General features: G+C 34.4%; 1 long non-coding RNA gene across 1 annotated transcript; it reads left to right on the top strand.

Annotated features, from left to right (window-relative positions):
- Positions 1 to 1,510: 1,510 nt before the first annotated feature.
- LOC143239518 (uncharacterized) lies at positions 1,511 to 24,091 on the top strand. The gene is made up of 2 exons (XR_013021223.1): positions 1,511 to 1,919; positions 23,362 to 24,091. It is a non-coding gene; the product is annotated as an uncharacterized LOC143239518 (long non-coding RNA).
- Positions 24,092 to 24,512: the final 421 nt, after the last annotated feature.

The following is a 24,512-nucleotide window of genomic DNA, read 5'->3' as shown; positions in this document are numbered from 1 at the left end:
TTTATATTTAATTTACAATTTATTTTACCCTATTTACTTTTTCATCTAAATACTCTTATTAATGATTTTCTTTGAATTGTAACTAAAGACAGTTTCATGTGTCATTAACAGTGTGTCAGTATTCTGAAGTCATTATCAATGACAAAATCACTTACATTAAATAGCACTTCGTGATTACCATACGAATGATCTTACGTATTGACTATATTAACACTTTTAAAGTTTAAGCTATCTTAGAAAGTGTAGTTTAATGCGTTGTGGTATATCAGATATATATCTGACGATTTCTTTGTTTCAGAATTTCTGCGTAAAGTTACACAAAACAGATCAGCACGTCGCTGTGCTCAATTTTGAACTGAAATAATAGAGAGAAAACAGTTAGTTAACAGCTACTCTTTTCTTATCAAATATTGGGATTTAACCGTTTCACTCTTATGGTGAACCTACGGCCTCAAAGTAAGTTGCATGTTTTTTGGTTTTTGAGGTTTTTAAACAACAAGACTCAAACTATGAATTCTCTTCCTAGGAATGCTAGCCTCTAGAAGACACCTGAGCCATTCAGTTTTGTTTGAATATCTTATTTCATATACATTTTGGAGTGATTTAGTTTTATGCAAAACCGTCACACCAAATATGATCGCCCTTCAGCCATGGGGGCGTTATAGTGTGACGGTCAATCCCCTATTCGTTGCTAAAAGAATAGTTCAAGACGTAGTAGTGGGTGGTGATGACTAGCTGCCTTCCCTCTAGTTGTATATTGCTAAATTAGGGACGGTTAATGCAGATAGCCCTCGTGTAGCTTTGCGCGAAATTAAAAAACAAACAAACAAACAAGTTTACATTGTACGAAGTAAAACAAAAACATTGTAAACTAAAAAAAATAATTAAACTGTGCTTTGTATTTTGTATTTAGTTAATATTAGATTTATGGCAGGCGTAAACATTTGTGAAAATGTGCATATGTTACGTTTTAGTATAACATGCAGCTTAATTCGATCAGTTTACCCCACCTAACGAGTAACACTTGACTGATAAAAGCAATTCAGCACATACATAAAAGCAAAGTACAATTTCTATCCATCTCTACTGCAAGCTCATACTATTAACATACTTAATTTATAAAAACAGAGAAAGACAAACAATTTATAAAAACAGAGAAAGACAAACAACTTAGCTTATCTGCTCTTGAGGTACAGTCCGATTTCTCATACTTTAATAATTTTTCTCACGTATGTACGAGATTATCTCTAGTGCTATTCAATTCTCTTTGTTTCTGTATCACAGTTTATACAGTGGTATAGCCAAGCACACATCATTTTTTTTTGCGACAAACTCTATTGCATCTAGCTTTGCCCTGGCTGTAATATTTCATTAGTATACGTTATAACATGATATATATATAAATATATATATAATCTCGATGACTGCTACAGATCTCTTACTTCCTTAATCAAGGAACAAAATTAGTTTTCAACTGTCTTTGTGATGAAATAAGTAGACCCATTGGACAAGAAGTTTCTGATACCACCTACATAGGATTACTAACATATGATATGATCACGTGTTGTTTTTTGCCTATGACATTCTAAAATTGATTTTCGGAGCTCTCTGAAGCATATAAACACGGACTGGTCGTAGAAATTAGGGGCTGGTCACTAACAAGAATACATTTATAACTGGATAGAGAGAGTAGGTAAAAACCTCATATTATTTTCGAATACTAAAATGAAAGTTACAAACTTCTGTGTTAACACTGGGCCTCAACTTTTCCTTATTCTATGCTTGACTTTGACTGGAGCTGCCATTTTAAATTCCGTAGAAGGAAAATATCTTGACTGCCAAATGTTCTGCCAGAAGACAGGATTTTCCGGATCTGTTGGAAGTTGCAATTGTGGTTTTGTCATATTTTCAAATAAAAGGTCAGTCTCTGAAAGATATGTAAGTGACTGTGCAAATTGATTTTGTCGATTAGTTGAATTTGAGGTAAAAAATGCACATCATATAATGATAAAAACTGCTGCAAGTATATATATATCACATCTCTAGTTATTTGTAATTATGTTTTTCATTAAAAATAATTTAAAAAATAAAATATAACATAATTGCTGGGACGTGCAAAGGAACAATTATGTAAACAATCAAATAAGTCGAATACTACTGGTGTGTATAAAAGGTATAGTGTGAAGTTACTAATTAAGTTTGGCACATTAATATTCACTGTTGGATTTGTCTTTTGAAAAAAATCCACTTGTTTGAAATTTTAATAGAAGCTTTGAGTCAATAAATTAATCATTATTGACTAAAATGAAATTGAATGTACTATATACATCCGGTTAAATATTACACCAGAAAGGATGAGCAATTGATACATATAATCTGTCTAAAGAAAACTCCCCTTTAAGAGTCCGAAGACTATCGTTTTATAAAAGTAAAACTTTGTTGTAAATGTCCGAAAACTTCACAGTTTAAGATGCACATTTATTCCAATAAATACTGAATCGCACCCCAGTGGCACAGCGGTATATTTGCGGACTTACAACGCTATAACCCGGGTTTTGATACCCGTGGTGGCAGAGCACAGACAGTCCATTGTGTAGCTTTGTGCTTAACGTCAAACAACAATTAAACATCATAATATTGAATCTGGATTCCTAATCAGTCAGGATGTCAGTTGGAAATCATTAATATGCATTCATAACAATGCACATTGCAGTGTTCCTAAAAAGAAAAGATCAAAATAGCAAAATACTAAGAAACGAAAATCCTTTTTTTCGGGGATTTTGACTACTTCTTGGATTTTTTCGATAATTCTTCTTATAACGTGGATCAATCTTAAAATGGATTTACAACGCTAAAATCAGGGGTTCCATTCCCCTCGGTGGGCTGAGCAGATAGCTCGATGTGGCTTTGCTATAAGAAAAACACAAACACACAATCTTAAAACACGCATGAGCCTCGGAATTTAGAATTTTAAAATTAAAAATTCAACTATTTTGTGAATTTTGTCACTAACAAAAAATGGTTGAATACATCAGCAAAGTAGTTGCAAGACTTACATTGATGAAGACATTTCAATTATACTTACAAATTTTTAATTTAAGTCTTAAAGAAAACCTTTATGTTTTATAGTATGTAAATAAAATCTACCACAGATGCTGTATATTAAAAAGTAATACACTTATCCTCAAAATGTCTATGCTGACAAAAAGTTCACTCACTTGTAACACTTGTTAACTGCTTATGAGAGAGAATAGTTACACCCATCCCCCTATTAAAGGAATAGAGGCATTCTTGCAAAGTTATCCCTATAGTGAAAACCGTTTTCTCACAGACTTTCGTTATATAATTGGAGATATGTTATTACAGTAAAAACAATTCAGATCGAAGACATGAAAAACGCACTTAAGAACGTAAAAAAAACTTGTTTTAAGCACATATTTCATATAAATTATTTATATTACTAAAAATATGGCGCAGAAATGAAAATATTAAACTGAAATAATATTTCCATCGCTTGCCAGAGACTGTAGTTATTACTGAGTGAGATAATTTGCAGGGGATGGGGACTGAAAAGGAAATCAGGGAATTTGTTTGTTTTTGAATTTCGCACAAAGCTACTCGAGGGCTATCTATGCTAGCTGTTCCTAATTTAGTAGTGTAAGACTAGAGGAAAGGCAGCTAGTCATCACCGCCCACCGCCAACTCTTGGGCTACTCTTTTACCAACGAATAGTGGGATTGACCGTCACATTATAACGCCCCAAGGCTGAAAGGGCGAGCATGTTTGGCGCAACGAGGATGCGAATCCGCGACCCTCAGATTATAAGTTGCACGCCTTAACACGCTTGGCCATCTCGGGCCTGAAATGAGGGGGACAGTATTTATAGAAAGTAACCATGAGGCGATATAATGAGATTAAAAACCTAGTGGCGTGAAACAAAACCAATAATGTCACAGAAAAACTCTTCTCATGGATCACATGATAAATTAGCTGATAAAATTTTAATTTTATAATTTAGAGATTCAAGGTTTCGTAAAATAAATTTTAGTCTGCTTTATAAGGAATTAGTTTTTTAATTTTTAAGTTTCTTTATCTCGGATTTTTGTATATTAAGGGTTATACTGTATTTGATACAAAATCATGAGGTAATAAGGGTTAACAAATTATCATCTGATAAAGTTTCGTCTTTTTAACCTCAAGTGAACAAAATCTTTAAAATTTTTGTTCCTGTATGAGTTTGTGAATCTGATAGTTCGAAGGAAAGCCAAAATATCATACTATAATGGAACTCTTGCTTATATGATACTGAAAAAAACATTTTTTTTACGTGATATATAACCTATAACTTCGCAAAATTATTATTCTGTGCGCATATAAATTTGCAATATGGGTCACAATATTCCCATTTCGCCTGCGTTTCCCATCACGGAGAACCTTATTTTCTCCATTCTCAGAGTACATATATGACGTCATGAATACGTCACAGGCTGATCTCATGCGCTGGTTCCATCTATTTAAATATAATAGTACTGTCTGTTCTATGTTCATGTAAGTACTTCGAATTATGTTGATGGATCTTCACCAAAATTGATATGGAGGTTTATTAGGTACATGGGGAAATATTTTAAAAAAATTCAATTTTGCATTTTGCGGGGCCCGGCATGGCCTATCGCGTAAGGCGTGCGACTCGTAATCCGAGGGTCGCGGGTTCGCGCCCGCGTCGCGCTAAACATGCTCGCCCTCCCAGCCGTGGGGGTGTATAATGTAACGATCAATCCCACTATTCGTTGGTAAAAGAGTAGCCCAAGAGTTGGCGGTGGGTGGTGATGACTAGCTGCCTTCCCTCTAGTCTTACACTGCTAAATTAGGGACGGCTAGCACAGATAGCCCTCGAGTAGCTTTGTGCGAAATTTCCAAACAAACAAACAAAGCATTTTGCGGTTTTTATGAGTGTTGTTGCAGTTTTTTTAACCACTACTTTGCCCCTCTTAATGGATCTTCATCAAATTTGGCATGAAGGTTTGTAGGGTTTGCGAGAAGATACATGCAAATTTACGATGTCACATTTTATGTTTTGCTGGACCTTGTTTCAAAATTATATATAAATAAAACAACTTTTCATTTCCTAAGATAACCTTTCATTAATCATGAATCTACATACCTTCCGTCTAGAGTACAGATACCCCAGCTAATGTTATTAATTTTTGACCTATACTATACTGCAAAACTAAAGATGCGAACAAACATTTAATAAGATCTGAAAAATTACCGAAATATAAACTTTGGAGCTAATGAAATATTTAAGCCAAAAACATTCAAGGAAATATAATTTGGAAAAGGTTACGAAAAGTAAACTATCAATATATTGTTGCGTATTACAATTTCAATCAGCCTAAAACTGAGTTAAATTGTAATTTAGAGTTGGAAGTTAATTAAATATCGATATGTATTTATTTTCTGATACTTGCCAACATGATTGATACACACAGTTTTTTTTTAAATATATAAACGGTAATACAATTTGTAATAACGCTTAATACAAATAATGATCTATTTAGAAAAGGTTTACAAACTTTCTGGCATGGAACTTCCTTGATCTTATCGAGAATTCAAGGTAAGCGAGTGAATTTCGAATTGATGTAGCCACAATTCACTTAATGGGGAGCTAGCTAGTTAGTTTTGTGTTCTTCGCCGAGTTTTACACTACTGAAGCTATATAATGTTCTATTGAAAGTGCTAACGTCCGATGCGAATTCACTGAAGTTGAATGGTTTGTAATGTTTGAAATCCGTAAACGTTTCTGGTCAAATGTCTGAAGTTCCCGATTAATGAGTATTAATCACAATTACAGCTTCTGAAGTTTATATAGTGTGCCAACAATATCGTCGCGTTGGTTATATTCATAGGCGTGAGGAGAGTTTCTACAAATGTCAACGTGCGCAACAATATAACAATACATTAACATTTATGTACACACATACATTACATGGGCAAAAGTATGTGGACACCTCTTCTAATCAGTGGGTTCGGCTATTTTAGCCATACCCATTGCTAACAGACGCATAATATCAAGCATACAACCATGCAATTTCCTTAGACAAACATTGGCAGTACAGCGGGTGGTACTGAAGAGCTCAGTGACCTTCAACGTGGCACTGTTATAAGATGCCACCTTCCAACAAGTCAGTTCGTCAAACATCTGCCCTGCTAGAGCTGCTCCGGTCAACTGTAAGTGCTGTTAATGTGAAGTGGAAACGTCTAGGAGCAACAACGGCTCAGCCACGAAGCGATAGGCCACACAAGCTCATAGAATGGGACCGCAGAGTGCTGCAGCGCGTAGCGCGTACAAATTGTCTGTCCACAGTTGAAACACCCACTACCGAGTTTCAAACTGCCTCTGGAAGCGACATCAGCACAAGAACTGTTCGTCGGGAGCTTCATAAAATGAGTTTTCATGGTCGAGCAGCCGTATACTGGCCTAAGATCATCATGCGCAATGCCAAGCATTGGCTGGAGTGGTATAAAGCCCACCGCCATTGGACTCTGAAGCTGTGGAAACGCGTTCTCTGGAGTGATAGATCACGCTTCACTATCTGGCAGTCTGACGGGCGAATCTGGGTTTGGCGGGTGCCAAGAGAACGCTACCTGCCTGAATGCATAGTACCAACTGTAAAATTTTATGGATAAGGAATAATGATTTGGGGCTGTTTTTCATGGTTTGGGCTAGGCTCTTTAGTTCCAGTGAAGGGAAATCTTAATGCTACAGCATACAATGACATTTTAGAGAATTTTGTGCTTCCAACTTTGTGGCTACAGTTTGGGGAAGGCCCTTTTTTGTTTCAGCATGACAGTGCCTCCGTGCATAAAGTGAGGTCCATAAAGACATGGTTGGTCGAGGTTGGTGTGAAATAACTTCATTGGCCTGCACAGACCCCTGATCTCAACCCTATCAAACATCTTTGGGATGAATTGGAACGCCGACTGCGAGCCATGTCTTCTTGCCCGACACCATTGCTCGACCTCACTAATGCTCTTGTGGCTGAATAGGAGCGAATCCCTGCAGCCATGTTCCAAAATCTAGTGAAAAGCCTTTCCAGAAGAATGGAGGCTGTTATAGCAGCAAAGGAAGAACCAACTCTATATTAATATTTATGATTTTGGAATGAGATATTTAACAAGCACATATGGGTGTGATGGTCTGGTGTCCTCATACTTTTGACCATTAGTGTATATTGTTGAGTTTTATACTCGATTAGCTCCTTTAGTGAATAGGCAGGTGTACGACAGCACAGGTTTAATTCTATGTGTTATGTACATTTATAAATATAAATATGATAACAAATCTTTCACAATATATATAAAAGCCAATTGTTGGTCACATTCGATTTTTTTCGAATTGTGGAAGTTACACGAGCCCAATTCCACTTTGTCTTATATAATCTTTTCTATTTTGATTGTCTGTTTTAATTTAGTTGAATATAATCGCTAAAATAAGCATAAATAGCTTCTATGTTTCAGCACTTTTCTTTTATATAAGTCTGTCAAAGAGGGAGTTCCCAGGAGTAGATAAGGCATGCCATTATGTGTTTAACACCACATCAACCGCATCATTATGATGTCAAGCTAGATAGCAATCGATTAGGAAAGATAGAAAAACTTTTATGATCGAAGACACGAAAGAGCATCCAGACTCTATAAACGCCTGTGAAGTATAAGTTAAACATTAGCGAAAATATATATGCTTGGAAATTATTATGAAAACAGACTGAAGATACCAATTATACGTAGAGAAGAGGACCACTTTTCTTCAGCAGAAAAACACGTGTGTATGCAATCGCATGGTCATCGTATGTTTTACTCTTTTATCTAGAGGCACTGAAATATAACATTTCCTTTCCCAGGAACATACTTCTCCTGAATCAACTGAGCAAACCCGCCACTACACAAACCATATGATCAATTCGATACCTCGACTGGAGTAATTACCAATGACCAAACGATAGAGTTTTATAAGTTTAACTTATCGTCGATGTTGCCTAGTTCAATCCTGAATCTGGTCCCTCAATACTAAATAACCCGAATGACGACTAAGGTCACAAAAATTAGCAGTAATGCAAGTATACGTTCGTATCATTCACAGTTAAGAGAAATTTTCAAGTTTCTACGAGTTCGTGCCTGAATTGAACAATATAATGACTGCAGCATCAGTTGATATGATCACCCTTTGAGTTCCAGACCAGATATAGTTTGGGAAGGACGAATTGATGAACAGATTGTTTTATGTCTCTGAAAGAAAGAGTTACTGCTTGACCATTCATTAATGTGAGACGTGATCCTGTTGTAAGAAACTTTATTAATGGAATGGAAGCAGGCCTTTGTGATGTGTATTATGGATCATCTAGTGACATCACTTTATTATGGGTTGAGTTTGTTACGATCGTGTTTCCATTCGCATGTCGTTTCTTTTCAACAGTACGAGTATTAATATTTTATTTGTTGCTTACACCTATCAGGAATTGGCCCATACCAAATTTCAACACCAAATTTTTTGTTTATTACTATGATCAATAACAATTAAGCTTAAAACTAATTTTAATTATTACAGGTTGCACATTTCTTTCTCCGTGTATTTCTATTTATTCTTTCACTCTCACACATCGATTTCTTTCTTGTTGTTGTTGCTGATGATCGCATTATCTTTAAGATGTCTTTCTCCAATTCATGCTAAACATCTTTGTTTTTCTTATATATGGCCAGGTGGTTAGGACGCTCTACTCGTGATATGAGAGTCGCAGGCTCGAATTCCCGTTACGTCAAACATGCTCGTCCTTTCAGTCATTGGGCCATTACAATGTGATGGCTAATCCAGCTATTTGTTGGTAAAAGAGTTGTCCAAGATTTAATGGTGGGTGGTGATGACTAACTGCTTTCCGTCTAGTCTTACACTGCTAATTTAGGCACGTCATCACCTAAATGATGTCCTCGTGTAACTATGGGCGAAATTTTAAAAAGTAACTAAAAAATCTTTATATCGGATCAAAATGTCGCGTAATCACAGTGGCTCTTGTACCTTCCAATATCCTGATAGCAACCACTCCTCCAGTATCTTCTAGCCATTTAGTGTTGTAATGTCTTAATCCTACAGGGACTAGCAAAAAGTAAGCTGCTATCTTACATCTCTCAATCTCAACCGATTCTTACACCAAGTGTATAGCAAATTTCACTCGTTTTCTTGAATACGAAGGGATTTGTTCAGTCTCAGCTGGGTTTCTTTCTAATACTGATAGGCTCTGTAATTCAGAAGTTCTATCGCATTCTTAATTAAATTGCTTCACCACATTATTTCATTTGTGGAACACGGATCATTTCATTGTCTTTACATATATTACATAACAGTTCACACTCTTTGTTTGATATTTTATAATTTTACACACACACACCAACTGTAACGTTTCAAAATGTTCGTTATCTTTTTTATACATCCATAAACAATTAATCATGTCACACCAAATGTTCCATCTTTACCGTTCAGTGTTCGAACCAGTAAGTTCACAAATTCTTACTCCTTCATTCATTTGTATAACCAAACATTCATACACATCATTTTAATCTTAATTCGATGAACGTTTAAATCCCGTCTCTATATACAATATATTTTAATCAGAGCAATGTCACGGGCTGATATTAATTACTCGACCGCGAGATGGCGTCTGCATTTTAGTGTCATTCGCTGACGCATTTTGATCGCGTGTTTAACTAATCAAGTGTGCACTAGTTTATCATCAAATACAATATCGTAGTCTTTCTTATACTTTAATTTTCTTTTTTTTACATTTAATGACAAACTATTAGATATCTTGGAGCTACGTAACAACAATAATAATGTTTCTTCATTAGCTATTTTTAACCAACCACAAGAGCTATAATTTGTTCAAAATTAGCTCGAATGCTTCTTACGTTCACATCTAATGATTTGATTTCCTTATCTCTGTTAAAGTTAGAAAAAAAATTTCGATTCATTTTTTTCCAATAAGATTAAACTATTATTGAAACTAGTAGTGTGTTATGCGGTTAAGACCGCCTACAGGACACACTCTGTGTTATTAACAGGCAAGGCTGGATTAAGGGTTTTATTAGCCCTAGACTTTTTAACCTATAAAGACCCTCTCGAGACAGAACATCTACGTGCAATACATTTATTGCAATACCTAATAGCTTGAGGTTCCCTAATTAGTGTGAGGCTCTGGGCGTAAGCCCGATAAATCCATGCCTTAATCTGGGGCTATTAACCTGAGTAATAGTTTAGCGATTTTCATTTTTTTTAACCCGGACTGTGGTAATCGAAACTGTTAGATATTTTTCGTGAATGTGCACTTCTGGATCCTTGCGTCACATACCAAATTTCATGGTAATCCATTAAGGAAAACTTAAGATACGACATATTTAATTTTGATTAAGTTTCTTCCTCCTATTATTATAAATTTCTTCGCACCAGAAGTAGAAAAACTATATTTGATAGAAAACGTAATTAATTTTTGGATTTTTTTTCAAATTTGGTACTCTTATGGATCTTTTCAACATATAATTAGGAGCCTCAAATTATCCTAAGTAAAGGGTGTTTACCGCCGTGTGATATTAACTTAAACGATTAGCGTAAATAAAAATACTTCATACGACTATACTGAGTGTATGTGGGTGATGATAAGAAACTGTCAATGTAGTTTCTACAACGTTACTATAAATAAAGTTCAGTCTCTCTCTCTCCGGACCTGGACTTAGATCACTTCATCGTTTCTCCTGAACTGATGTTATACTTTTTGTTAAATATTAAGTGTAATAATACACGAGGATCATGCTTACTCGGACCCCTTTTAGGGCAGTGTCTACGTAGGCTTCACCGTTAATGTTAAAGTAAATCATTCACGCTGTTTGAGCGAGTTAAAACTAACTAACATAAACTTTACATAATCAATCAGTTTCTATTATAAAGAAACTGATTGATTATGTAAAGTTTATGTTTTCTGAGTAATAAGGTTGCGATCCTAAAGATAATCTTCGTTACTACTAAGTGACACTTTCTTACTTGCTGTGGTGTTTTTGGTGAGTATTGATAAAAAGTCGTGATGTCTAAACAAAAACACCTTAGCTGTTAAAAAAAAGTGAGACTAAGAAAAGAATTAAGCCTCTGATTTAAAGGAATGAAAGCAAAATTAGCGACCAAACTGATAGTTACACTTATAACACTGATAATAAGTTTTACAGTGAATATTTATTCATAAGTTAGCTAGGCCACATATTTTGTTTTGCCCAACGTCATTCTTCAAGTTGAACAACAACAAAATGCAGCCTGGCTACCTAATGAATGAATATTTGCCTAAAAGTTGTATAAATGCTATACGTGTATTTATATATAAGTTCTTTCATTTGTTAGCTAGATTGCGTGTTATGTTTCACCTAACATTATGCCCTGCTATATCACTGAGAAAGTGGAGATAGATAATAATAGTAAAGTTTGTTCATTATCTATTTTTCAATTCATGACTTATAATTTGTTAAAACGTATGTCATGTTCATATCTAATAATTTTATTTTGCTAAGATTATAAACATTTTTCGATTCATTTAAATCCAAGCACATTAAACTATTATTATTATTATCTGTATCAAAAAGCGTTTCACAATCATCCACCGTATTGTTTTATAATTTTTATTATTTTATTTCTTATTTGTTACACTTACAATATTTTATTGCTGACTTTCTCCTAAATAATAGGCCAGGTGGTTTGGGCGCTTTACTTGTAATCTGAGGGTGGCGGGTTGTAGTTCCCACCCCATCATACATGCTTTCTTTTTTAGCAATTGGGGCGTTACAATGTCAGTGCCAATCCAATTGTTCGTTGGTGAAATAGTAACCTAAGAGATGGCGGTGGGTGGTGATGACTAGTTTCCTTCTCTCTAGTTTTTTAGTGTTGAATTAAGGACGGCTAGCGCAGATAGCCCTCATGAGAAATCGTGAGAAAACAAACAAGTCTTAAACAATTGTTTATCCCTTATTCATACATGTTTAAAGTTTGTTATTCGATTTGTTTTGTACAACAACTGTTTTATTATAATAAACTTTACATTCTTTTAGCTTTGGGAATATATTATAATATTTTTAATAAAAGACTATCATGAAGAAAGAGTGGCTGGTGGATTTGTATTGCCGAAATGAAGAATGTAATGTTAAAGTTATATTCCCAAAGCTTAAAGAATGTAAAGTTTATTACAATATTTTTAATTTGCTTTGTATTGTTAATTTCACCTACGCACCATTTTGCTCCCACTCATATAAACATTGCTGTTAAAGCTTTAACCCTGTATCTGTTTACAATGGAACTTTTTGAACAGTGTCCATCTCACTCTTACTGAATCTACTGTTTAATTACCTTTATTATTTTCTAAATCTATGATCCCCAATTACTGATTTTGCTTTTAAGCTCCTTTGTCCCTTGCATTAGTCTTTATACTGTGCTGAAACATTTATTTGTCTTATTTTATGTGTATTAAACTGAATTCTTTAAATCCAGTTACCACTCTTCAACTTTAACATTACATTCTTCATTTCCGCAATACAAATCCCACTAACCACTCTTTCTTTATGATAGTCTTTTATCTCTGTCTTAAGTATTCTTTAATTTCCTGGCTCATTCGTTATTACGTCCTCCACATACTAAGGTACAACACTGTCACCAATTCTTCTAACACTGACTCGTACTTGGAGTGTTTCCAGCGCCACCACCATCTGTTATACACTGTTATTAGTATCAAACTACATCTTCAACTTTGTATTGGCCACACTTCCATTTTCGGTTGTTTCTTTTCTTTTGTAATTTGTGTTGCTTAGACGCACTATTATCTTATGCGATGAAAAGGCTCAAACCCTATGTACTTTTAACCAGTGCATAAAATAAACTTATATTTCAGGAGTTCATTCATCACGCGCCTTAGAGGTAGCAGTCAATTATATGTTGGTTAGTTGTAAATCCATTTACAAAAAAATGACAGGACAAAATAATATTCATAAATCTAAAATTTAACAGGGACAAATAATAATATTAAAAAGCTTGTTAAACAGTGTAATCAGTAATATCATTGAAACTAAATATAAAGAAAATGGAGGCACTTTTAAAACATAAAACTAAACGTTTTTTTCAAGATCCACACAACCTACTAGGACATGAATCTAAAATATTGCAATTGTAGTCGATAATGAGAAGATGCTTTGTTTGTTTGCTTGGAATTAAGTATAAAGCTACACAATTGGCTATTTGTGCTCTGCTCACCACGGGTATCGAAACCCGGTTTACAGCAGTGTGAGTTCACAGACATATCGCTATGCCACTGGAGGGCTGAGAAGATGTAGGAATTACTAAAAAAATTAAATTACTTATGAATATATATGAGTAAACAAACAAAACAAATTGACTTGTTTTGAATTTCGAGCATAGCTTTTCGAGGAAAATTTGCTCTAGCCATTCCAGAATTATCAGTGGTATTCTAGAGGGAAGGTAAATAGTTAACATTATCCACAGCCAACTTATGGATTATTTTTTTACCAAGGAATAATACGATTAAGCGTTACATTATAAAGCCTTCACGAAAGAAAGGGGGAGCATGTTTGGCGGCAGGGATTTGAACCCACAAGCGACAAATGACGAGTCAAGCTCCCTTACCACCAGGCCATGCCAGGCCCTAAATTGTTTGAAGAAAATGCAAATAAAGTAAATTCTGTAATTAAAACTAACTACAGCGGTACAACAGAAAGAAGTTGCGTCACTTATCATAATTATGTATTAGATTTTTTGTTTGTTTCGAATTAAGCATAAAGCTACACAATGCGCTATCTGTGCTCTGCCCACCACGGGTATCGAAACCCGGTTTTTAGTGTGTGAATCCTCAGACATACCATTGTACAATTGGGGGCTTATGCATTAGAAGACTCGCCTTCCATGATTACAAACGGTAGAATTAAATGATAGAAGAGAGGAAAAATTGATAAATAAACGTAAGTCTTCAGATTCATTGAGAAAGACAGATGCACTTTGATACATAAATTATTATACTAACAAATAAATAAATAACTTAATAAATAGTGAAATATAAATAATGATATTTTATAAGTTATGTTATAGTATATAACGAGTTATTATCTAACTTGAATTTCTAGTGTAAAGATGCTTCTAATAACTAGAATAAAAAAAGTTAACAGGTCAGATGTAACCATTATAGTTTTGAAAAGGTCCTGACATGTAGTAAAGTTTTTTTCTTATTATAAGCGTCAACAAGAAAGAGTTTTGTTTGTTTGTTTGTTTGGGAATTTCGCACAAAGCTACTTGAGGGCTATCTGTGCTAGCCGTCCCTAATTTAGCAGTGTAAGACTAGAGGGAAGGCAGCTAGTCATCATCATCCACCGCCAACTCTTGGGCTGCTCTTTTACCAACGAATAATGGGATTAACCGTCACATTATAATGCCCCCACGGCTGAGAGGGCAAGCATGTTTGGCGCGACGGGGATGCGAACCCGCGACCCTCAGAGTACGAGTCGCACATCTTAACATGCTTGGCCATGCCGGGCCACAAGAAAGAAAATTTAATAGGCGAAATTTCGCATATGAAAAAAGTGATATTTTAGGTGTTTTTTTTTATAAAATGTAAAATTAAAAAACCAACAAATCCTATGAAATATACTGAGCTGCGAGAAGAAAACATTGTTGAATAACATGCTCGAAATATTTATAATAGGAAACAGAAAAGTTCTAACTTCGAAATTGAAAGAGCTGGATGTGACCTCATGGTTAACTGCTGGGCTGCTGAGAGAAAAATTCAAGGCTCGAGCCGTGATATGCTCTTGAGTACACTTTCAGTTGTGGAAACATGATAAGTGTAACAAACAATTCTATTTGATTAAAAATGATCGTTTTGGCGATGGATGATGCTGACTGGTCGCTCTCCCTTTAGTACACTTTTATAAAATAAGGTCGATTTGATTGAATATTGGGTGTATGACCTGGCTGTTTGTCCTACGTTTTATACAAAGTGTCGTTCAAGTTGACGAATACTGAAATTTCTGGAAATTAAAAGAATTTTAAGATAAGAAAAATGTATGTGTAAGCATTCACTCGTATGTTTTAAATAACTAAAGTCAACGTTTAACAGTGCACAATAAATTAAAAATGAGACTGTCTCTAATTTCAATAGACACTAAAAAAGTTTTTTTTTCCTAAATATCGTAAACGTGCCTGTAATGCGATTTATGTGCGAAACTGTGTTATTGTATTTATATTATTAATTTTTTTTTGTTAACTGAAGTTGACACCCTTAAATTTGTTGACATTAAGCAGAAATCTATAAAACTTTGCCCACCACGGCTATCGAAACCCGGTTTCTAGCGTTGTTAGTCTGCAGATATGCCGCTGTACCACAAGGGGACGCCGCCTATAAGCATTTTCCATATTTACTAGAAAATGTGGTCACTCAGAAGTGGTACTATAACATCAGTTTGTTTGTTTTGGAATTTCGCACAAAGCTACTCGAGGGCTATCTGTGCTAGCCGTCCCTAATTTAGCAGTGTAAGACTAGAAGGAAGGCAGCTAGTCATCACCACCCACCGCCAACTCTTGGGCTACTCTTTTACCAACGAAAAGTGGGATTGACCGTCACATTATAACGCCCCCACGGCTGGGAGGGTGAGCATGTTTTGGCGCGACTCGGGCGCGAACCGGCGACCCTCCGATTACGAAGTGCACGCCTTAATGCGCTAGGCCATGCCAGGCCAACTATAACATCAGAATGGTACGTCTGCGCATTCAGAAGGCCACGAGATTTTTTAAAACATAATTGCAGATTAAAACAACAACAACATACATATGATTGAATTTAAAAGAAATTATGTATATTGGGTACTAAAGGCCGTTATACTTTCTCAATTTGACCAGCAAAGTATCCCGAATAAATTTCATGTGGTACAACAAGGAAAAAAAGTTATCGTGTACAACAGTATGGGAGGTGTATAATGAACATGTAAATATATGTTTATTGAGCGTATATTCTTTTTATTGCCTGATTGAGTTGGCATTAATTTTCTGGATTTGCAGCGCTCAAATTCGGGGCTCAGTTCCCAGTAGTGGACAGAGAATAGATAGCCCATTGCTTAACTCTGGTCGAGACTCTATTGACATAGTAGCGAAGTGAAATTCAAAATATGACTAGGAGGACAAGCTATTTGAACAAAATGGCTGCCTTTTATTAAGATGTTACCTGCTGTGTCAGTGATGTGTGTTAGAATAACGTAAAGAGTTATATTTTTCATTGGAAAACTGAAGATGAAAAGTTTAGAAAAGCTTGGATTCATAAACGTTATTCCTTTTTTTCAACAAGCAATTTTTAAAACGTGCGATTCTGATGCATTATCCCCTAAGCAAACTGAATTTTAAAATATTTGTGTCTCAACTATGTTACTTACAAGAAGGAGATGCCTTCAATGTTGTGTATGTATATCTTCACCGATAAAAGGGTAACCCTTTTATTTTTTTTGTTTAGCCAGGGATATTATTGCGTCTATGTCAACTTATGAATCGATATTTTCTTGACTTAATAAAGGAATCGCAGTAAGAAATTTTTTACCAAATCAAAAATGAACCATATTATTTTTAAATCAAGTTTATATTGTCCTCATACTGAATAGCCATTTTGAAAGTTTTCTTATCCACTGAATCATATTTTTAAGATTTTGTTGGTCCTGGGAGTGTCAGGTACTCCTTCAGCCTCTTCCCGCCCTCAACAATAGATTTTTGCTTTCTTAATTTTGTTATTTTCATTCATGTTTCAGATTCCATATTTAATTTGTTTTCATTCTGATTTTTGATAAATTTTATTGTTTAAAATTTCTATCCGTGGTATTGTAGTTCAGTTGAGTACATATTGTTAGAAGCTCCTATGGGCTCTGCGTTGATATATTCAGGTTGATGAGGTTTTATGTAATCCATGTAGAGTGTTTCTGGTAATTCTTACCACGTTCACACAACGATAAATTTATTTATTTCGAGTTCATAAATAAATATCGCATATTTCTTTTAAGGCGATTTACATATTTTGGGTTGATACCAGTTTTGCACAATAACACATAAGTCACTGATGTAGGCTTAAACAAAGTTTTACCTTCAGATTAGATGATTATATTCTTTTGAAACGATACTTTGATATAGATAAATAAATTTATTTTAGTGCGCATAAAATAAATCATTTTAAAAATAACATTATAAAAGTATCGGAAAAATTATGTAACGCCTAGCACTAAGTGGTCGTTTTAGTAATGTTACTTATTTGTTTAACGGCGAGAGTACTTCAATATACCTCTCTAAGATGCTCATCAGGTCGTTTTTGTTTTTGTTTTTATTTTTCTTGTTATATTTGAGCGAGTTTTCAAAGAGTCTATCAGGTAACCGACGGATGTTCGAGTATATGTGTAAAAAGGTTAAGTTTGTTGTATTTTCTGTACAGGTTTTATGTGTCGAAAACGTTCAGATATGTCGTGCAGGTGTATTCTATGATTGGCCTTATGGGTGTTTTATATATTTTGAGTGCGGTATTTAATGAAGCTCTTTGATTATTACCTATCAGTTTCACAAGATATCCTTCCCTTAGCCGGATCCGATCTTTGATACTCTTAATATGTTTACTTATATGTTAATATGTTTAATTCACGTTATTTTTAATTGTAAATTAACCCTAATTAATATGTTTAATTCACATTATTTTGTAATTGTAAATTAACCCTAAGAAATTTGCAACGTCGCGACTTTGAGAAGAGTTCCATTTAGATATAGTTAGGGTTTTATTCTGCTTTATTTGTTGATTTTGTAAATAATATTACTTGTGTTTTATGGATGTTTATTTTTCTTCCCAAATTCTTACAGAATTTTTCTATTTCCTTTAATATTGATTGTGTATTATCTAATACTGTTATAGATTTTGGTCACATCGTCTGCGAATTGAGTAGTATATGAAATTTGAATTTTTTAGCGGCATTTTGTTTATAAACACCATGAAGAAGGTGGAATGAAGACATCCAAGATGGCGCTTTCTGTTTATTTTGAGGATCTAATCCTCCAAGAAGTTTGATAACCAGCGAATAAGTTCCATTCTGGGCATTTTAGATCTAAGGCCGTTGTTCCGAATTTTATCGAATGCTTTTTTTAAATCAAGTAAACATCCTAGTGTGTAGAGGTTTTTATTAAAGTTTTTATCATTTCCTTTGTTAACGCGCAGTGTTTTTCCATTATAAAAGCTGTTTATTATTTCTTCTGTTAACGTGTAATGGTTTTTATTAAAGCTGTTTAACATCTCCTATGTTAACATGCAGAGAATTTTATAAAAGCTGTTTATTTCCTCTCTTAACCTAATTACGTGATCAGTAGTTTGTCCGAGTTTTTAAAAATTGTTTTGAACTTCTGGTAGTTTTGAAGCTAATCTAGATAAGTGAGTAATCCATTGTTTATATTTTTTCATTCAATTTTCCTATACAGCTGGTTAGGTTGATAAATCTGCCGTTTTACGGATTGTTTGCAAGTTTAACCTCCATCGGAAACATAAAAATAACAGTTTGTTTCCAAGAGGTCAGTAAATATCCTATTTGATAGATAGTTAATATGGCTGTCGGTTGCTTGTAGAGCTTTCCTTTTAGTATTGTATGTTCTGTATTCTCTCTTGTTCTGATGCTTTATTTTTGAGGATTTTTATGTTGCTTCATTGTGTTTAATTGTGAACAGTTGTTGTCCAAGTGCTATCATTTCATTTCAATTCAAATTTGCTTTCTAATGTATTGATCTTAGCCTTTGTTTGGTGATTTCTTGTTATCGTGTATTCTCGTCTTTTTTTTTTTTTTTGATTATCTCTTGTTATCGTGTATTATCATCATTATTTTTGTTTGGTGATCTCTTGTTATTGTGTATTCTCGTCTTAGTTTCATGGATTCTTGTATTTAGTAGCCTGTGTAGTTTCCATGTTGTGTTATTATTGCAGTTTTTTATTTCTAGAATATATTTTTCTTCTGTATTTAGGAGGCTTTCTGAGACTGTTGAGCAGTAGAAGTCTATTTTTTGTTCAGTTTTTTTTATTCATTAGGAGAGGTTCGTTTTAAAGAAGTACAATTAATTCGTCTTGATCCTTAAGCCTCTTAATGTCACTGGTATAATGACAATTACTGGTACGTGTAGGTGTAATCTTCAGTAAAAGATGTGTGTATCTTCTATAAAATCCAGAAGATGTCTTCTATTTGTATTTTTTACTCTGCAGTCAAAACTGGTGTTGTTGCTGTTGAGAGCTCCAATAATTATATATTTGTTGTTTCGTGCTTTATTGTTATTTATTAACCGTATATAAGAAAACTATTTTTGATTATTACATTGTAGGTTATCGCATATGATATCTTAGTTAAAATGCATTATCTTTATAAATAGGTCTTTTTTTATATAATAGCACGGAGTTTTGTGCAGGCAAATCTTTATTACGTATATCTTTGCGAACTATACAGCAAACTGCCACGTTGAATGTTTTACTGTTTATTGTTTGTTTATTTTTTGAATTTCGCGTAAAGCTACACGAGGGCTTTAGCCGTCCCTAATTTAGCAGTGTAAGACAAGAGGGAAGACAGCTAGTCATCACTACCCAACGCCAACTCTTGGGCTACTTTTTACCAACGAATAGTGGGATTGACCGTCACATTATAACGCCTCCACGGCTGAAAGGGTGAACATGTATGGTGTGACTGGATTATGAGTCGAGTGCCTTAACCACCGGGCCATTCTGAGCCTTACTGTTTATAAATCATAGTTTTAATGAGGATTATATCAGCTAAAGTAGATTTGCAACGTCTTCGATCTCGTACCGCATGGAAACAAGGTCATTCTGTATGTTAATGTGAAGAACTACGAATGTTTTCATTCTTTCAATATGTATTCATTGTCTTGGTTATAACACATGGTATTAATTACTTTGCATGTTTTTAATGAGTGCGATTATGATGTCTAATACATCGCTGTTTATTTCTTGTATATAGTTAGCTACCATGTTTGTAACGCTGTTGCCAGTTGTACGGTTTTTTCTTCACTGTTTGTGCTTCTTTGTTTGTTTGTTTGTCTGTCCGATACTGGGCTCTTTTGTTTGTGTAAATGTAACAGGTGAGGGTATTAGGGGTGTATTCTTGTGTGTGTGTGTACAGTTTATTCTTTTGGGTTTGCAGTTCGTGTGTTTATGTTATTTTCAATGCTTTAAATTCTTATTTTTTTTACCATATAGTTATTACAACCTTTGCAATTGTCTGTATGTTCCTATTCTCCGTTGCAATGTGCTGGGGATATAAAACCCACTGCTGTGTGGCCAAATCTTTGGCAGTTGCAACATTGTATTATAGTCACTGTCGGAATGTTTGTAGTCTCCACTGTGTATTTGTGTTACCGTAATATTATTCAATTCTGAATGTGTTGGTTTATATTTTATGTTACTTTTACGCTTGTTAAAGTATCGGAAATAGTTTACTACTTATGTATTTAACTTTCTTTTTCCCTTAAAGGTTTACAATGAAGGTAATGATGTGAAACGCTCAATGGTTTTAATTTTATGTATTTAGACAGTTGTGATGGATTACTCTCTGATATGAATGTAATATACTGTGCATAAAATTTCTGCTTAAGGTGAAATAAAGGGTGTCTGAAAACAGTAATTTTCCTATATTTTGATTTAAGATAAATAACATTAAGTTACAAATGTGAACGAACACACTAGCTTCAAACATGTTTACTATTTCTTACCCTTGTCCCTCTTTCCTTACGGATCAGCAGAAAACTTTCTATACACAGAATTAAATGATACTACATTAAAGCTACATGACAGTTCGTGAGAATTGTTCCAGCGGTTCGCCAGTTATAAATGGACTCACACACACACACACGTGTACATAGCTTTTTGTAAAATAATGGTTTAGATAACTGTGCACATACTTTGAATATTCTTTAGCATTACCTTCTGAGTTATCATATGTTATTCTTAGTTTAAAATCTTCGGCGATTTTTTTAATAAAAATCCTTCATACTTGTTTATGATGGTTATATTCGATGATAATTCTTCGTTTACAAATAATCCCATTAGAGATTTTCGATATAACATTGAAATGTCTAAGGAGCTAAAAGTTATCTGGACTAGAAACTTTGAACTTTTTAATTGTTGTTTCTTAGTCATTATTCTTACAAATGCCAAGTCTGTCAACGGTAAGTTTGCATATTCACAATTATAAAATATGGAATTCAATTATCAGGGAAGGTAGCCTTCATACAAACTTAGCTTATGAACCTTTAGTTTGTAGTAAACGTATTTCATTAGGACATTCACACTAGTGAGAATAGTTCTATGATTTCTGTTTGAACTAATATATTAATGATATGTACATGGTGTCTGAAAAGTATGGAACCATAGGTCATTTGCAGATTTTATTGATTTGAGATACGTGACTGATTATTACTCTGTCAAAGCATGAGGGGGTCGAATTAAGTTTGTTGTTAATTCAAACTTGTTCCGAATTATAAGAACAGCATGTGGAACAAATTATGTAAAATTCATTTAAGTGCCTATTGTTTCAGACATTTTGAATAGAGATCATTAATTTGTTTTTGTTTTTTAGGTAAGTAGACGTTGCTGGCAAAGTAGTGTTTGTTTTCTTATTGCAAAGCCACATCGGGCTATCTGCTGAGCCCATCGAGGGGGATCGAACCCCTAATTGTAAATCCGTAGACTTACCGCTGTACTAGCGGGGGGCTGCTGGTAAACAGCGTTAAATTACATCCCATTAATCAAGCTTATCTAGTGCGCTCTGTCCCCTAGTGGCACAGCGATAAGTCTTCTGACTCACAACGCTAAGAAACGGGTTTTGGTATCCTCGGTGGGCGGAGCACAGTTAGCTCATTGTGCAGCTTTGCGCTTAACTACAAACAATCTCTGCTTTCTACTTACTACAAAATTTCAAGCATAAAAAGCAAAACATGTCCCTTCATGAATCTCAGTGTTAATTATGAGTTGTATATCAATGTTACAGATATTTTTTAATAGGGATGGATAGTATGGTCATCTGTCAGTGTTCAAAATCAAAAGTTAGATATTTCCAAAGCCTTCCAGTTTAATGTGAAATATTTAAACTATTTACAGTGGAAAATTGACCAAATACTACAATTTTGATGGAAGAATAAAAAAAAAAGAGAGAGAATATTTTCAATTTTTTATCCATGCAACTGAAAACATAAATAGTGATAAATATTAGAATAAAATAGTGGGTTTGAGTACCCTAGTGGGGTACTCATGACTGCATGTTGAATGAATTGTGTACGACGTTTTACATTCTGCATTCAGATCTTCCGAAATAAAATATGTCTGAATTTCGACTTAGCGGTGCATCTGAAAATTTGTGGTTTACTGTTTACTTCATGAGGTCTAGTTTAATACAACTTTATCAATGTCGTTTGAGAACTGGGATAAAGACTGTTGTCGTAGTTTCCAATAAATTATTCAAAGTAAGAAAATTAAAGCAAAATAAAAAATGTTTAATGTCATACTGAAACACTTTAGTAACTATCGAGCATGTAATACATGAGTTTAAGTAGTTACGTAATGCTAACTGCAGTATTTCCATACGTTAAGGCCCAGCATGGCCAGTTTGTTAACGTGCTAGAGTCGTAATCCGAGGGTCGCGGAATCGACCCCCGTCACACCAAACATACTTGCTTTTTCAGCAGTGGGGGTGTAATTTATGTGACGGCCAATCTGACTATTCGTTGGTAAGAGAGTAGATCAAGAGTTAGCGGTGGGTAATGATGACTAGCTGTCTTCTCTGTAGTCCTACAGGGGACGGATAATTCAAATAGCCCTCTTGCAGCTTTACGCGAAATTCAACAGAAGCAAACAAACCATACGTTAATGCTACGTTACTGGCTTTGGTTACAATTGTTTGACGTGACTGTTTCGGAATTTTGCGCAAAGCTGCAGCGGCACATAGCTGTCCTTAGTTCTGTGCCACTCTATACGCTGTCACCTCTTGTCTGATCGAATGGTGGAATTTGGCCGGCTTTTTAATAAGGTACTCGCGCAACAGAATGCCTGTATAATTATTATTGAATTTGTATAATAATTAAAGAAGCGCCTAATGTCTCTGTTAATTATGATGTCATCATATGACCAAATTTATATCATGTAGAGCATGTGTACTTATGTGTTTCCCTAAACATTATACACAAATAAGTTTCAGAATTGAAATATGATTTTTTTTTTTATGTTTTAGAAGCCCGTCTTACTCCTGGCGGTCAAAGCAATTCCGGGAAATTGATGAATTACAAGATTAGGAAAACGGAGAGAAGTCTACCCAGATATATATGTATACGGCGTTTGCTGGTGTTTTTTTTTTATTTCCTTGTTACATCTCACAAAAAGCAGTTTATTTCACACCTACCCCAAGGAGGACGGACTGTGGTATTGAAATATGGGACGAGGAGAGATGAAATGTTGTATGAATGCATGCATACAATATTCATTTCGCTGAAGCAAAACACTTTTTTTTTTTTTATCAGTAATTGGAACTCGTTGTTATAGCTTTGATTGTGTTTAGTGAATTATGTTGCTTTAAAAGATATGTGTGTGTATATTTTTAACAATGAGTTACTCAGTATTTCTTCATTTCAATATGAAAACCTCTGCTGATATGTTCTTTTTTTAAAAAAACATCCCGATGAGTATATACTAATGTTTTATTTTTTCAGTATATTCCAGCACAAAGGAGCAGTGAACTTTTAAATAATGAAATATTAAACGCACGCTTCAATTAAGTGACCATTAACTAAAAGATAAAAATGGAATCATTAAATTAATACAAAAGACGCACTTACAGGAGACGTGTTCACAATTTCTTAAACGTTATTAATTCAGTTTTACATAAACAATCGTCGAAAAGTGTTATTCACAGACTTAGTTTTTTAAAAAAGCCTAAACTCTTAAATACACCAGCTCAAAATGATTGCCAAAAAATCTATATTGATTATTATAACATTTAAAAATCGTATTATTATGAAAACTCTGAACGATTAGTATATCATCTCGAGATATATAGTTCGACAGAGTTTTGAATATTAGGCTGTTTCTGTAGTATTTATAGTATGCCAGTAGTAGCAGTCGAATAATAAATTAAGTTTGGACATGTATTATTTGTAGTGAATTTATTTATTTTGTTTATAAGCGCAAAGTTGCACATTAAGCTATCTGTACTGTTCTCGCCAAAAGGACGGAACTTCAAATTTTAGCATTATAAACCCTCAAAAGCTTACCGCTTAGACACAGAGAAATTCTATTTATGTTACAACTAAATAATGGGCAAAATATAGTTCTAAATCAAAACCAAATGCTAAAAATAAAGTGGCTCTAAAAAATAAACAGGACCAA

Source organism: Tachypleus tridentatus, chromosome 13 (genome assembly GCF_004210375.1).
Source record: "Tachypleus tridentatus isolate NWPU-2018 chromosome 13, ASM421037v1, whole genome shotgun sequence".
In the NCBI taxonomy this organism is placed as follows: domain Eukaryota; kingdom Metazoa; phylum Arthropoda; class Merostomata; order Xiphosura; family Limulidae; genus Tachypleus; species Tachypleus tridentatus.
Note: the sequence above shows the minus strand (reverse complement) of the source record. Positions and strands in the feature narration are given on the sequence as shown.